Source organism: Triticum aestivum, chromosome 2A, assembly GCF_018294505.1.
Source record: "Triticum aestivum cultivar Chinese Spring chromosome 2A, IWGSC CS RefSeq v2.1, whole genome shotgun sequence".
Lineage (NCBI taxonomy): Eukaryota > Viridiplantae > Streptophyta > Magnoliopsida > Poales > Poaceae > Triticum > Triticum aestivum.
This window is the reverse complement of record NC_057797.1, coordinates 648208203-648222978: the sequence shown is the minus strand read 5'-3', so window position 1 is coordinate 648222978 and position 14776 is coordinate 648208203.

The window sequence follows — 14776 nt, the reverse complement described above, 5'->3', positions numbered from 1 at the left end:
TAATTGAAAGTTCTTCAATCACTGCCACCAAGCTACAAGAGCTTCATGATGAACTATAATATGCAATGGATGGATAAGACAATTCCCGACCTCTTCGCAATGCTAAAGGCTGCGGAGGTAGAAATCAAGAAGGGGCATCAAGTGTTGATGGTCAAGAAGACCACCAGTTTCGAGAAAAAGGGTAAAGGGCAGAAGGGGAACTTCAAGAAGAATGGCAAGCAAGTTGCTGCTCAAGTGAAGAAGCCCAAGTCTGGACCTAAGCCTGAGACTGAGTGCTTCTACTGCAAAGGGACTGGTCACTGGAAGCGGAACTGCCCCAAGTATTTGGCGGAGAAGAAGGATGGCAAAGTGAAAGGTATATGTGATATACATGTTATTGATGTGTACCCTACTAATGCTCGCAGTAGCGCCTGGGTATTTGATACTGGTTTTGTTGCTAATATTTTCAACTCGAAATAGGGGCTGCGGGTTAAGCGGAGATTGGCTAAGGACAAGGTGACGATGCGCATGGGAAATGGTTCCAAAGTCGATGTGATCGCCGTCGGCACGCTACCTCTGCATCTACCTTCGAGATTAGTTTTAGACCTAAATAATTGTTATTTGGTGCCAGCGTTGACCATGAACATTATATTTGGATCTTGTTTGATGCAAGACGGTTATTCATTTAAATTAGAGAATAATGGTTGTTCTATTTATATGAGTAATAATATCTTTTATGGTCAGGCACCCTTGATGAGTGGTCTATTTTTCCTAAATCTTGATAGTAGTGATACACATATTCATAGTATTGAAGCCAAAAGATATAAGTTTAACAACGATAGTGAAACTTATTTGTGGCACTGCCGTTTAGGTCATATTGGTGTAAAGCGCATGAAGAAACTCCATGCTGATGGACTTTTGGAATCACTTGATGCTTGTGAACCATGCCTCATGGGCAAGATGACTAAGACTCCGTTCTCCGGAACAATGGAACGAGCAATAGACTTATTGGAAATAATATATACAGATGTATGCGGTCCGATGAGTGTTGATGCTCGTGGCGAGTATCGTTATTTTCTTACCTTCACAGATGATTTGAGCAGATATGGGTATATCTACATGATGAAACATAAGTCTGAAACATTTCAAAAGTTCAAAGAATTTCAGAGTGAAGTGGAAAATCATCGTAACAAGAAAATTAAGTTTCTACAATCTGATCGTGGAGGTGAATATTTGAGTTATGAGTTTGGTCTTCATTTGAAACAAAGCGGAATAGTTTCACAACTCACGCCACCTGGAACACCACGGCGTAATGGTGAGTCCGAACGTCGTAACCGCACTTTATTAGATATGGTGCAATCTATGATGTCGCTTATTGATTTACCGCTATCGTTTTGGGGTTATGCTTTAGAGACGGCTGCATTCACGCTAAATAGGCACCATTGAAATCCATTGAGACGACACCTTATGAACTATGGTTTGGCAAGAAACCCAAGTTGTCGTTTCTTAAAGTTTGGGGCTGCGATGCTTATGTGAAAAAGCTTCAACCTAATAAGCTCGAACCCAAATCAGAGAAATGTGTCTTCATAGGATACCCAAAGGAGACTATTGGCTACACCTTGTATCACAGATCCGAAGGTAAGATATTCGTTGCTAAGAATGGATCATTTCTAGAGAAGGAGTTTCTCTCGAAAGAAGTGAGTGGGAGCAAAGTAGAACTTGATGACGTAACTGTACTAGCTCCCTTATTGGAAAGTAGTTCATCACAGAAATCAGTTCCAGTGATTCCTACACCAGTAAGTGAGGAAGCTAATGATGATGATCATGAAACTTCTGATCAAGTTACTACCGAACCTCATAGGTCAACCAGAGTAAGACCTGCACCAGAGTGGTACGGTAATCCTGTTATGGAGGTCATGTTACTTGACCATGATGAACCTACGAACTATGAGGAAGCGATGATGAGCCCAGATTCTGCATAATGGCTTGAGGCCATGAAATCTGAAATGGGATCCATGTATGAGAACAAAGTGTGGACTTTGGTTGACTTGCCCGATGATCGGCAAGCCATAGAGAATAAATGGATCTTCAAGAAGAAGACTGACGCTGACGGTAATATTACTGTCTACAAAGCTCGACTTGTTGCGAAAGGTTTTCGACAAGTTCAAGCAGTCGACTATGATGAGACCTTCTCACCCGTAGCGATGCTTAAGTCCATTCGAATCATGTTAGCAAGTGCCGCATTTTATGATTATGAAATTTGGCAAATGGATGTCAAAACTGCATTCCTTAATGGATATCTTAAAGAAGAGTTGTATATGATGCAACCAGAAGGTTTTGTTGATCCAAAAGCTGCTAACAGAGTGTGCAAGCTCCAGCGGTCCATTTATGGACTGGCGCAAGCATCTCAAAGTTGGAATATACACTTTGATAGTATGATCAAAGCATATCGTTTTATACAGACTTTTGGAGAAGCCTGTATTTATAATAAAGTGAGTGGGAGCTCTGTAGCATTTCTGATATTATATGTGGATGACATATTGCTGATGGGAAATGATATTGAATTTCTGAATAGCATTAAAGGATACTTGAATAAGAATTTTTCAATGAAAGACCTCAGTGAAGATGCTTATATATTGGGCATCAAGATCTGTAGAGATAGATCAAGACGCTTAATTGGACTTTCACAAAGCACATACCTTGATAAAGTTTCGAAGAAGTTCAAAATGGATCAAGCAAAGAAAGGGTTCTTGCCTGTGTTACAAGGTGTGAAGTTGAGTCAGACTCAATGCCCGACCACTTTAGAAGATAGAGAGAAAATGGAAGTCATTCCCTATGCTTCAGCCATAGGTTCTATCTTGTATGCAATGCTGTGTACCAAACCGGATGTGTGCCTTGCTATTAGTTTAGCAAGGAGGTACCAAAGTAATCCAGGAGTGGATCACTGGACAGCGGTCAAGAATATCCTGAAATACCTGAAAAGGACTAATGATATGTTTCTCGTTTATGGAGGTGACAAAGAGATCATTGTAAACGGTTACATCGATGCAAGCTTTGACACTGATCCGGATGACTCTAAGTCACAAACCGGATACGTATTTTTATTGAATGGTGGAGCTGTCAGTTGGTGGAGTTCCAAGCAGAGCGTCGTGGCGGGATCTACGTGTGAAGTGGAGTACATAGCTGCTTCGGAAGCAGCAAATGGAGGAGTCTGGATGAAGGAGTTCATATCCGATATAGGTGTCATACCTAGTGCATCGGGTCCAATGAAAATCTTTTGTGACAAAACTCGTGCAATTGCTAGGAATCCAGATTTCACAAGAGAACCAAGCACATCAAAAGACGCTTCAATTCCATCCGTGATCAAGTCAGGGAGGGAGACATAGAGATTTGCAAGATACATACGAATATGAATGATGCAGACCCGTTCACTAAGCCTCTCTCACGAGCAAAACATGATCAACACCAAGACTCCATGGGTGTTAGAATCATTACAATGTAATCTAGATTATTGACTGTAGTGCAAGTGGGAGACTGAAGGAAATATTCCCTAGAGGAAATAATAAAGTTTTTATTTATATTTCCTTATATCATGATAAATTTTTATTATTCATGCTAGAATTGTATTAACCGGAAACTTAGTACATGTGTGAGTACATAGACAAACAGAGTGTCACTAATATGCCTCTACTTGACTAGCTCGTTAAACAAAGATGGTTAAGTTTCCTAGCCATGGAGAAAGAGTTGTCATTTGATGAATGGGATCACATCATTAGAGAATGATGTGATTGACTTGACCCATCCGTTAGCTTAGCACTTTGATTGTTTAGTTTACTGCTATTGCTTTCTCCATAACTTATACATATGTTCCTATGACTATGAGATCATGCAACTCCCGAATACCGAAGGAACACTTAGTGTGCTATCAAACGTCACAACGTAACTGGGTGACTATAAAGATGCTCTATAGGTGTCTCCGATGGTGTTTGTTGAGTTGGCATAGATTGAGACTAGGATTTGTCACTCCGTGTATCGAAGATGTATCTCCGGGCCCCCTCGGTAATGCACATTGATACGTCCATTTTGCATCATGCCTTTATATCGATATTTATTGCATTATGGGCTGTTATTACACATTATGTCATAGTACTTATGCCTATTCTCTCTTATTTTACAAGGTTTACATAAAGAGGGAGAATGCTGGCAACTGGGATTCTGGCTGGAAAAGGAGCAAATATTAGAGACCTATTCTGCATAGCTCCAAAAGTCCTGAAACTTCACGGAAGTCATTTTCAGAATATAAAAAAAAATACTAATCGCAAGAAGTTCCGGAGGGGGGCCACACCCTGCCCACGAGTGTGGGGGGCGCCCTACCCCCCCGGGCGCGCCCCCTGCCTCGTGGGACCCCTGGTGGCCCTTGATGCCCATCTTCTGCTATATGGAGTCCTTCGATGAGGAAAAAAATCATAAGCCAACTTTCAGGACGAGACTCCTTCGCCACGAGGCAGAACCTTGGCAGAACCAATCTAGGGCTTCGGCGGAGCTGTCCTGCCGGGGAAACTTCCCTCCGGGAGGGGGAAATCATCGCATCGTCATCACCAGCACTCCTCTCATCGAGAGAGGGCAATCTCCATCAACTTCTTCACCAGCACCATCTCCTCTCGAACCCTAGTTCATCTCTTGTATCCAATTCTTGTCTCTAAGTCCGGGATTGGTGCCTGTGGGTTGCTAGTAGTGTTGATTACTCCTTGTAGTTGATTCTAGTTGGTTTATTTGGTGGAAGATCATATGTTCAGATCCTATATGCATATTAATACCCCTCCAATTATGAACATGAATATGCTTTGTGAGTAGTTACGTTTGTTCCTGAGGACATGGGAGAAGTCTTGCTATTAGTAGTCATGTGAATTTGGTATTCGTTCGATATTTTGATGAGATGTATGCTGTCTTTCCTATAGTGGTGTTATGTGAACCTCGACTACATGACACTTCACTATTATTTGGGCCTAGAGGAAGGCATTGGGAAGTAATAAGTAGATGATGGGTTGCTAGAGTGACAGAAGCTTAAACCCTAGTTTATGCATTGCTTCGTAAGGGGCTGATTTGGATCCATATGTTTCATGCTATGGTTAGGTTTACCTTACTTTTGTTGTAGTTGCGGATGCATGCAATAGAGGTTAATCATAAGTGGTATGCTTGTCCAAGTAAGGGCAGTACCCAAGCACCGGTCCACCCACATACCTAATTATCAAAGTACCGAATGTGAATCATATGATCGTGATGAAAACTAGCTTGATGATATTCCCATGTGTCCTCGGGAGCGCTTTTCTCTATATAAGAATTTGTCCAGGCTTGTACTTTGCTACAAAAAGGATTGGGCCACCTTGCCGCACTTTATTTACTTTTGTTACTTGTTTCTCGTTACAAATTATCTTATCACAAAACTATATGTTACCTATAGTTTCAGTGCTTGCATAGAATACCTTGCTTATCATTTCCTTCTGCTCCTCGTTGGGTTCGACACTCTTACTTATCGAAAGGACTATGATAGATCCCCTATACTTGTGGGTCATCAAGACTCTTTTCTGGCGCCGCTGCCCGTGAGTGAAGTGTGCTGAAATTTACTGTCACTTGTTACTATGGAAAGTAATCCTCTGAGGGGCGCCCCCTGCCTCGTGGGCCCCCTGGAAGACCTCTGATGCCCATGTTTTTCTATATGAGGTTTTTCGTCCAGGAAAAAATCATAAGCTAGCTCACGGCACAAAACTCCACCTCCATGAGGCGGAACCTTGGCGGAACCAATCTAGGGCTCTGGCGAAGCTGTTCTGTCGGGGAAACTTCCCTCCAGAAGGGGGAAATCATCACCATCGTCACCAGCGATCCTCTCATTGGGAGGGGGTCAATCTCCATCAACATCTTCACCAGCACCATCTCATCTCAAACCCTAGCTCGTCTCTTGTATCCAATCTTTGTCCCAAAGCCTCAGATTGGTACCTGTGGATTGCTAGTAGTGTTGATTACACCTACTCCCTCTGAGCAAATTAAAGTTGAAGCTAGTATTGATATGGTTAAAGATCTCTTGGCCGATAATATTGATGGGCATGTTATTTATTTCTATGATGAAGCTGCTAGAATTGCGAGGCCTGATACTAAAAATAAACATAGACATGTTATAGGCATGCCTGTTATTTCTGTTAAAATAGGAGATCATTGATATCATGGCTTATGTGATATGGGTGCTAGTGAAAGGGAAATACCTCATTCCTTATATAAAGAAATTATGCATGATATTGCACCTGCTGAGATGGAGGAAATTGATGTTACTATTAAGCTTGTTGATACGTCTCCAACGTATCTATAAATTTTGATTGCTCCATGCTATATTATTTACTGTTTTGGACATTATTGGGCTTTATTATCCACTTTTATATTATTTTTGGGACTAACCTATTAACCGGAGGCCCAGCCCAGAATTGTTGTTTTTGCCTATTTTAGGGTTTCAAAGAAAAGGAATATCAAACGGAGCCAAAAACCTAATTCCACCGCCGCAACTTTTTGCATCCACGAGATCCCATCTTGGGGCCTGTTCCGGAGCTCCGCTGGAGGGGGCATCCATCACGGAGGGCTTCTACATCAACACCATAGCCTTTCCGATGAAGTGTGAGTAGTTTACCTCAGACCTTCGGGTCCATAGTTATTAGCTAGATGGCTTATTCTCTCTTTTTGGATCTCAATACAATGTTCTGCCCCTCTCTTGTGGAGATCTATTCGATGTAATCTTCTTTTTGCAGTGTGTTTGTTGAGGCCGATGAATTGTGGGTTTATGATCAAGATTATCTATGAACAATATTTGAATCTTCTCTCGATTCTTTTATGTATGATTGGTTATCTTTGTAAGTCTCTTCAAATTATCAGTTTGGTTTGGCCTACTAGATTGATCTTTCTTGCAATGGGAGAAGTGCTTAGCTTTGGGTTCAATCTTGCTGTGTCCTTTCCCAGGGACAGTAGGGGCATCAAGGCACATATTGTATTGTTGCCATCGAGGATAACAAGATGGGGTTTTATCATATTGCATGAATTTATCCCTCTACATAATGTCATCTTGCTTAAGGTGTTACCCTATTTTCATGAACTTAATACTCTAGATGCATGCTGGATAGCGGTCGATGAGTGGAGTAATAGTAGTAGATGCAGGCAGGAGTCGGTCTACTTGTCTCGGACGTGATTCCTATACACATGATCATACCTAGATATTCTCATAACTATTCTCAATTCTGTCAATTGCTCAACAGTAATTCGTTCACCCACCGTAAAATACTTATGCTCTTGAGAGAAGCCACTAGTGAAACCTATGGCCCCCAGGTCTATCTTCATCATATTAATCTTCCAATACTTAGTTATTTCCTTCGCCTTTTACTTTTATTTTATTTTACTTTGCATCTTTATCACAAAAATACCAAAAATATTATTCTATCACATCTCACTCTCGTAAGTGACCGTGAAGGGATTGACAACCCCTTATCGCGTTGGTTGCGAGGAGTTATTTGTTTTGTGCAGGTACGAGGGACTCGCGCGTAGCCTCCTACTGGATTGATACCTTGGTTCTCAAAAACTGAGGGAAATACTTACACTACTTTGCTGCGTCATCCTTTCCTCTTCAAGGAAATCCAACGCAGTGCTCAAGAGGTAGCAAGAAGATATATGGCATCATTGCCGGGTAGTCTATGCAAAAGTCAACATACCAAGTACCCATCACAACCCTTATCTCCCGCATTACTTTATTTGCCATTTGCCTCTCATTTTCCTCTCCCCCACTTCACCCTTTGCCGTTTTATTCACCCTATCTCTCTATCCTCCCTCTCTTTCTCTATTTGCCTCTTTTTGCCCGCTTGCTTTTTGTTTGCTTGTGTGTTGGATTGCTTGCTTGTCACGGTGGCTCAAGATAACACTAAATTGTGTGACTTTACCAATACCAACAACAATGATTTCATTAGCACTCTGATTGCTCCTCTTACCGATGCTGAATCTTGTGAAATTAATGCCGCTTTGCTGAATCTTGTCATGAAAGATCCGTTTTCCGGCCTTCCTAGTGAAGATGTCGCTACCCATCTAAATAGCTTCATTGATTTGTGTGATATGCAAAAGAAGAAAGATATGGACAACGATATTGTTAAGTTGAAGCTATTTCCTTTTTTGCTTAGAGATCGTGCTAAAGCTTGGTTTTCGTCTTTGCCTAAAATAGTATTGATTCTTGGAACAAGTGCAAAGATGATTTTATCTCTAAGTATTTTCCTCCTACTAAGATCATCTCCCTTAGAAACGATATTATGAATTTTAAGCAACTTGATCATGAACATGTTGCACAAGCTTGGGAGAGGATGAAATTAATGATACGTAATTGCCCTACCCATGGTTTGAATTTGTGGATGATTATACAAAAAATTTATGCTGGATTGAATTTTGCTTCTAGAAATCTTTTAGATTCGGCCGCGGGAGGCACTTTTATGGAAATCACTTTAGGAGAAGCTACTAAACTCGTAGATAATATTATGTTTAATTATTCTCAATGGCATACTGAAAGATCTACTAATAAAAAGGTGCATGCGATACAAGAAATTAATGTTTTGAGTGGAAAGATGGATGAACTTATGAAATTATTTGCTAGTAAGAGTGTTTCTTTTGATCCTAATGATATGCCCTTTTCTACTTTGATTGATAACAATAATGAATCTATGGATGTGAATTTTGTTGGTAGGAACAATTTTGGTAACAACGCGTATAGAGGAAATTTTAATCCTAGGCCTTATCCTAGTAATCCCTCTAATAATTATGGTAATTCCTACAACAATTCTTATGGAAATTATAATAAGATGCCCTCTGATTTTGAATCTAATATTAAAGAATTTATTACTTCACAAAAGAATTTCAATGCTTTGATTGAAGAAAAATTGCTTAAAGTTGATGATTTGGCTAGGAACGTTGATAGAATTTCTCTTGATGTTGATTCTTTAAAGCTTAGATCTATTCCTCCTAAGCATGATATCAATGAGTCTCTCAAAGCCATGAGAATTTCCATTGATGAGTGCAAAGAAAGAACCGCTAGGATGCGTGCTAAGAAAGATGCCTTTATAAGAGTGTGTTCTTCTAGTTCCTATGAAAATAAAGATGAAGATCTCAAAGTTATTGATGTGTCCCCTATTAAATCTTTGTTTTGCAATATGAACATTGATAATGATGGGACTGAATATGATCCACCTTTACCTAGAAGGCGTTCCAAAAATTCAGAGTTTTTAGATCTTGATGCTAAATTTGATGAAAGTGGGATTGAAGAAATTAAAACCCTAGATGTTGCTAAACCCACTATTTTGGATTTCAAGGAATTTAATTGTGAAAATTGCTCTTTGATTGATTGTATTTCCTTGTTGCAATGCATGCTAAACTCTCCTCATGCTTATAGTCAAAATAAAGTGTTTACTAAACATATCGTTGATGCCTTGATGCAATCTTATGAAGAAAAACTTGAGTTGGAAGTTTATATCCTAGAAAACTTTATGATGAGTGGGAACCAACTATTAAAATTAAGATTAAAGATCATGAGTTCTATGCTTTATGTGATTTGGGTGCTAGTGTTTCCACGATTCCAAAGACTTTGTGTGATTTGTTAGGTTTCCATGATCTTGATGATTTCTCTTTAAACTTGCACCTTGCCGATTCCACTATTAAGAAACCAATGGGAAGAATCAATGATGTTCTTATTGTCGCAAATAGGAATTATGTGCCCGTAGATTTTATTGTTCTATACATAGATTACAATCCTTCATGTCCTATTATTCTTGGTAGACCTTTCCTTAGAACGATTGGTGCAATTATTGATATGAAGGAAGGAAATATTAGATTCCAATTTTTGTTAAGGGAAGGCATGGAACACTTTCCTATAAATAAAATTAAATTACCTAATGAATCTATTATGAGAACCACTAATGGATTGCCTACCAAAGATGGCAATACCTAGATCTATCCTTGCTTTTTATGCCTAGCTAGGGGCGTTAAACGATAGCGCTTGTTGGGAGGCAGCCCAATTTTATTTTTATTCCTTGCTTTTTGCTCCTGTTTAGTAATAGATAGTTTACCTAGCCTCTGTTTTGGTTGTGTTTTTTGTTTAATTAGTGTTTGTGCCAAGTATAACCGTTGGGAAGACTTGGGGAAAGTCTTGTTATCTTGCTGTAAAAAAACAGAAACTTTAGCGCTCACGAGAACTACTGCCATTTTTATTTGGAAAGTGATATTTAGTTAATTATTTTTGCAGATGATTAATAGATAAATTCCTCACGTCCAGAAATTTATTTTAGAATTTTTGGGGTTCCAGATCTTGCGCTAGCTACAGATTACTACAGACTGTTCTGTTTTGACAGATTCTGTTTTTTGTGAGTTGTTTGCTTATTTTGATGAATCTATGGCTAGTAAAATAGTTTATAAACCATAGAGAAGTTGGAATACAGTAGGTTTAACACCAATATAAATAAAGAATGAGTTCATTACAGTACCTTGAAGTGCTCTTTTGTTTTCTTTCGCTAATGGAGCTCACGAGATTTTCTACTTTAAGTTTTGTGTTGTGAAGTTTTCAAGTTTTGGGTAAAGATTTGATGGATTATGGAACAAGGAGTGGAAAGAGCCTAAGCTTGGGGATGCCCATGGAACCCCCAAGATAATATAAGGACACCTAAAAGCCAAAGCTTGGGGATTCCCCGGAAGGCATCCCCTCTTTCGTCTACTTCTATCGGTAACTTTACTTGGAGCTATATTTTTATTCACCACATGATATGTGTTTTGCTTGGAGGGTCTTGTATGATTTGAGTCTTTTCTTTTTAGTTTACCATAATCATCCTTGCTGTACACACCTTTAGATAGAGCCATACATGATTTGGAATTTGTTAGAATACTCTATGTGCTTCGCTTATATCATTTGAGTTATATAGTTTTTGCTCTAGTACTTCACTTATATTTTTTAGAGCACGGTGGTGGAATTGTTTTATAGAAACTATTGATCTCTCATGCTTCACTTAGATTATTTTGACAGTCTTAAATAGCATGGTAATTTGCTTAAATAATCCTAATACGCTTGGTATTCAAGAATATTAAAACTTTCTTATGAGTGTGTTGAATGCTATGAGAAGTTTGATGCTTGATAATTGTTTTGAGATATGAAGATGGTGATATTAAAGTTGTGCTAGTTGACACTACTAGGGAAAACCTTATACACAGAATCTTAGCAGCGCGGCACAAAAAGAAGCGCTACTGCTAATTAGCAGTAGCGTGAGTTTTTAACCCTCGCTACTACTAAGTTCATAGTAGTAGCACGGGTTTTTAACCCTCTCTAGTACTAAGCGGTCTCTACCGTGCCCCCCGACACATGCCATAGTAGTAGCGAGGGGTATAAACCCGCGCTACTACTAAGTTGATACTAGTAGCATGGTTTTATACCCCTCGCTACTACTAAGTACGAGGTAGGTGAAGTCGCCATATCCTCGGCCGAATCCCCATCTCCTCCCCAAAATCCCTCCTATCTTCCACCACTCTCTCCTCTCACTTTCCATACGCTCTCACATGGACCTCTTGCCCATGCATCCATCCTCCTCCATGGCGCCGAAAGAGGCCGCCGCCTCGCGCCACCGGCGTCTAGGAGCTCGTCGGTCTTCCACCGACGTCTAGGAGGCCGCCGCCCCGCGCCACCATACCGGAGCACCTCGCCATCGGTGACTAGCTCCGCTGCTCCCTACATCACCTTCCTCTCTCCCTCGGTTTTCCTTTTCTCTCTCTCCCTCTGGTTTGACTTACCCTCCCATGTCCATGCCCGTACAGGTCGTCGCCATGGATGACCCAGAGCTATCTGGCATGGTCGGGAAGAGGAGCCCCACGCCGCAGCCTGGCTGTGCCATAGAAATGGGCCCTCTCCAACAGCCACTGCTGGATCTGGTCTTCTGCTGTCCATTCATGCCTCCAGCGACGCCAATAATCGCTACATCTTACCATTGCTGCCATTGACATCACGCACGGGATCGAGATCTTTTTTGAAAGTAATAGCAGTAGCGCGGGGTATAAGACCCGCTACAGCTAATTAGCAGTAGCGTTGTTTGCAACGCACGCTACAGCTAACCATGTATAGCAGTAGCGTGTGTCAACACGCGCTACTGCTACAAGTTAGTTGTGGCGTCGTATCAGTAGCGCGGGCACCCGCGCTACTGCTAGGCTTTTCCCTAGTAGTGTGAGTAGTTGTGAATTTCAGAAATACTTGTGTTAAAGTTTGTGATTCCCGTAGCATGCACGTATGGTGAACCGTTATGTGGTGAAGTTGGAGCATGATTTATTTTTTGATTGTCTTCCTTATGAGTGGTGGTCGGGGACGAGCGATGGTCTTTTCCTACCAATCTATCCTCCTAGGAGCATGTGCGTAATACTTTGCTTTGATAACTTGTAGATTTTTGCAATAAGTATATGAGTTCTTTATGACTAATGTTGAGTCCATGGATTATACGCACTTTTCTTCCTTCCACCATTGCTAGCCTCTCTAATACCGCGCACCTTTCACTGGTATTATACACCCACCATATACCCTCCTCAAAACAGCCACCATACCTACATATTATGGCATTTCCATAGCCATTCCGAGATATATTGCCATGCAACTTTCCACCATTCCGTTTATCATGACACACTCCATCATTGTCATATTGCTTAGCATGATCATGTAGTTGACATCGTATTTGTGGCAAAGCCATCATTCATAATTCTTTCATACATGTCACTCTTGATTCATTGCATATCTCGGTACACCGCCGGAGGCATTCATATAGAGTCATATTTTGATCTAAGTATCGAGTTGTAAGAAAATAAAAGTGTGATGATCATCATTATTAGAGCATTGTCCCAGTGAGGAAAGGATGATGGAGACTATGATTCCCCCACAAGTCGGGATGAGACTCCGGACGAAAAATAAAAAAGGAAAGAAAAGAGGCCATAAAAAAGAGAAAAGGCCCAAATAGAAAAAAATGAGAGAAAAAGAGAGAAGGGACAATGTTACTATCCGTTACCACACTTGTGCTTCAAAGTAGCACCATGATATTCATGATAGAGAGTCTCTCATTTCGTCACTTTCATATACTAGTGGGAATTTTTCATTATAGAACTTGGCTTCTATATTCCAATGATGGGCTTCCACAAAATGCCCTAGGTCTTCATGAGCAAGCAAGTTGGATGCACACCCACTTAGTTTCTTTTGTTGAGCTTTCATACACTTATAGCTCTAGTGCATCCGTTGCATGGCAATCCCTACTCACTCACATTGATATCTATTGATGGGCATCTCCATAGCCTGTTGATACGCCTAGTTGATGTGAGACTATCTTCTCCATTTTTTGTCTTCTCCACAACCACCATTCTATTCCATATATAGTGCTATATCCATGGCTCACGCTCATGTATTGTGTGAAGATTGAAAAAGTTTGAGAATGTCAAAAGTATGAAACAATTGCTTGGCTTGTCATCGGGGTTGTGCACGATTTAAATACTTTGTGTGGTGAAGATAGAGCATAGCTAGACTATACGATTTTGTAGGGATAACTTTCTTTGGCCATGTTATTTTGAGAAGACATGATTGCTTTGTTAGTATGCTTGAAGTATTATTATTTTTATGTCAATATTAAACTTTTATCTTGAATCTTTTGGATCTGAATATTCATACCACAATTAAGAAGAATTACATTAAAATCATGCCAAGTAGCACTTCACATAAAAAATTATCTTTTTTATCATTTACCTACTCGAGGACGAGCAGGAATTAAGCTTGGGAATGCTTGATACGTCTCCAATGTATCTATAATTTTTGATTGCTCCATGCTATATTATCTACCGATTTGGACATTATTGGGCTTTATTATCCACTTTTATATTATTTTTGGGACTAACCTATTAACCGGAGGCCCAGCCCAGAATTGTTGTTTTTGCCTATTTTAGGGTTTCGAAGAAAAGAAATATCAAACGGAGCCAAAAACCTAATTCCACCGCCGCAACTTTTTGTATCCATGAGATCCCATCTTAGGGCCTCTTCCGGAGCTCCGCTGGAGGGGGCATCCATCACGGAGAGCTTCTACATCAACACCATAGCCTCTCTGTCGTGGTTTTGTCACGGCAGATGTCCTAGAGAAAGGACTTAGTCGTGGAGCCATCGCGACGGGTGAGCTTGAAGGGGTTAAAGCAGACACAGGGATGCAAGAGAGTTTATACTAGTTTGGCCCCTTCGATGAAGGTAAAATCCTATGTCTAGTTGTGATGGGATTGATGGGGTTTCGATGACTAGGGAGCAAACAAGCTTCGCATATGTCTCGAGTTGTTGTCTGTTCTCTGAACCGCCGCCGGGTCGTCCCCTTATATACACGGGTGACACCCGTTGGTTCATAGATTCCCAATACCGACTCATAGATGTGTCCGGTTTGGTCTCTATTTATTCCTAACTTACAATACAAGTTACATACCAACGCCGGTTTACGGCTACAGGCCTTGAACCGACTATGGGCCTTGAGCCCTCATCTGCCTTCTTGGGTTTCAACATAGTTAACTACTGAAGAAGTTAACCCGGCCTAGATAGGCCGGTTTACGCCCAATAGTGATATCCTCAACATTAGGCCCCAGATTGATTTGAACAGGTTCATGTCAATCCTTAGCAAAAATCTTCATCTTCAACACCTTCTTGTAGTTTGTTGAATCGCCGTGATGTCATCTTCTCTGGTCGTTGTAAACCGGC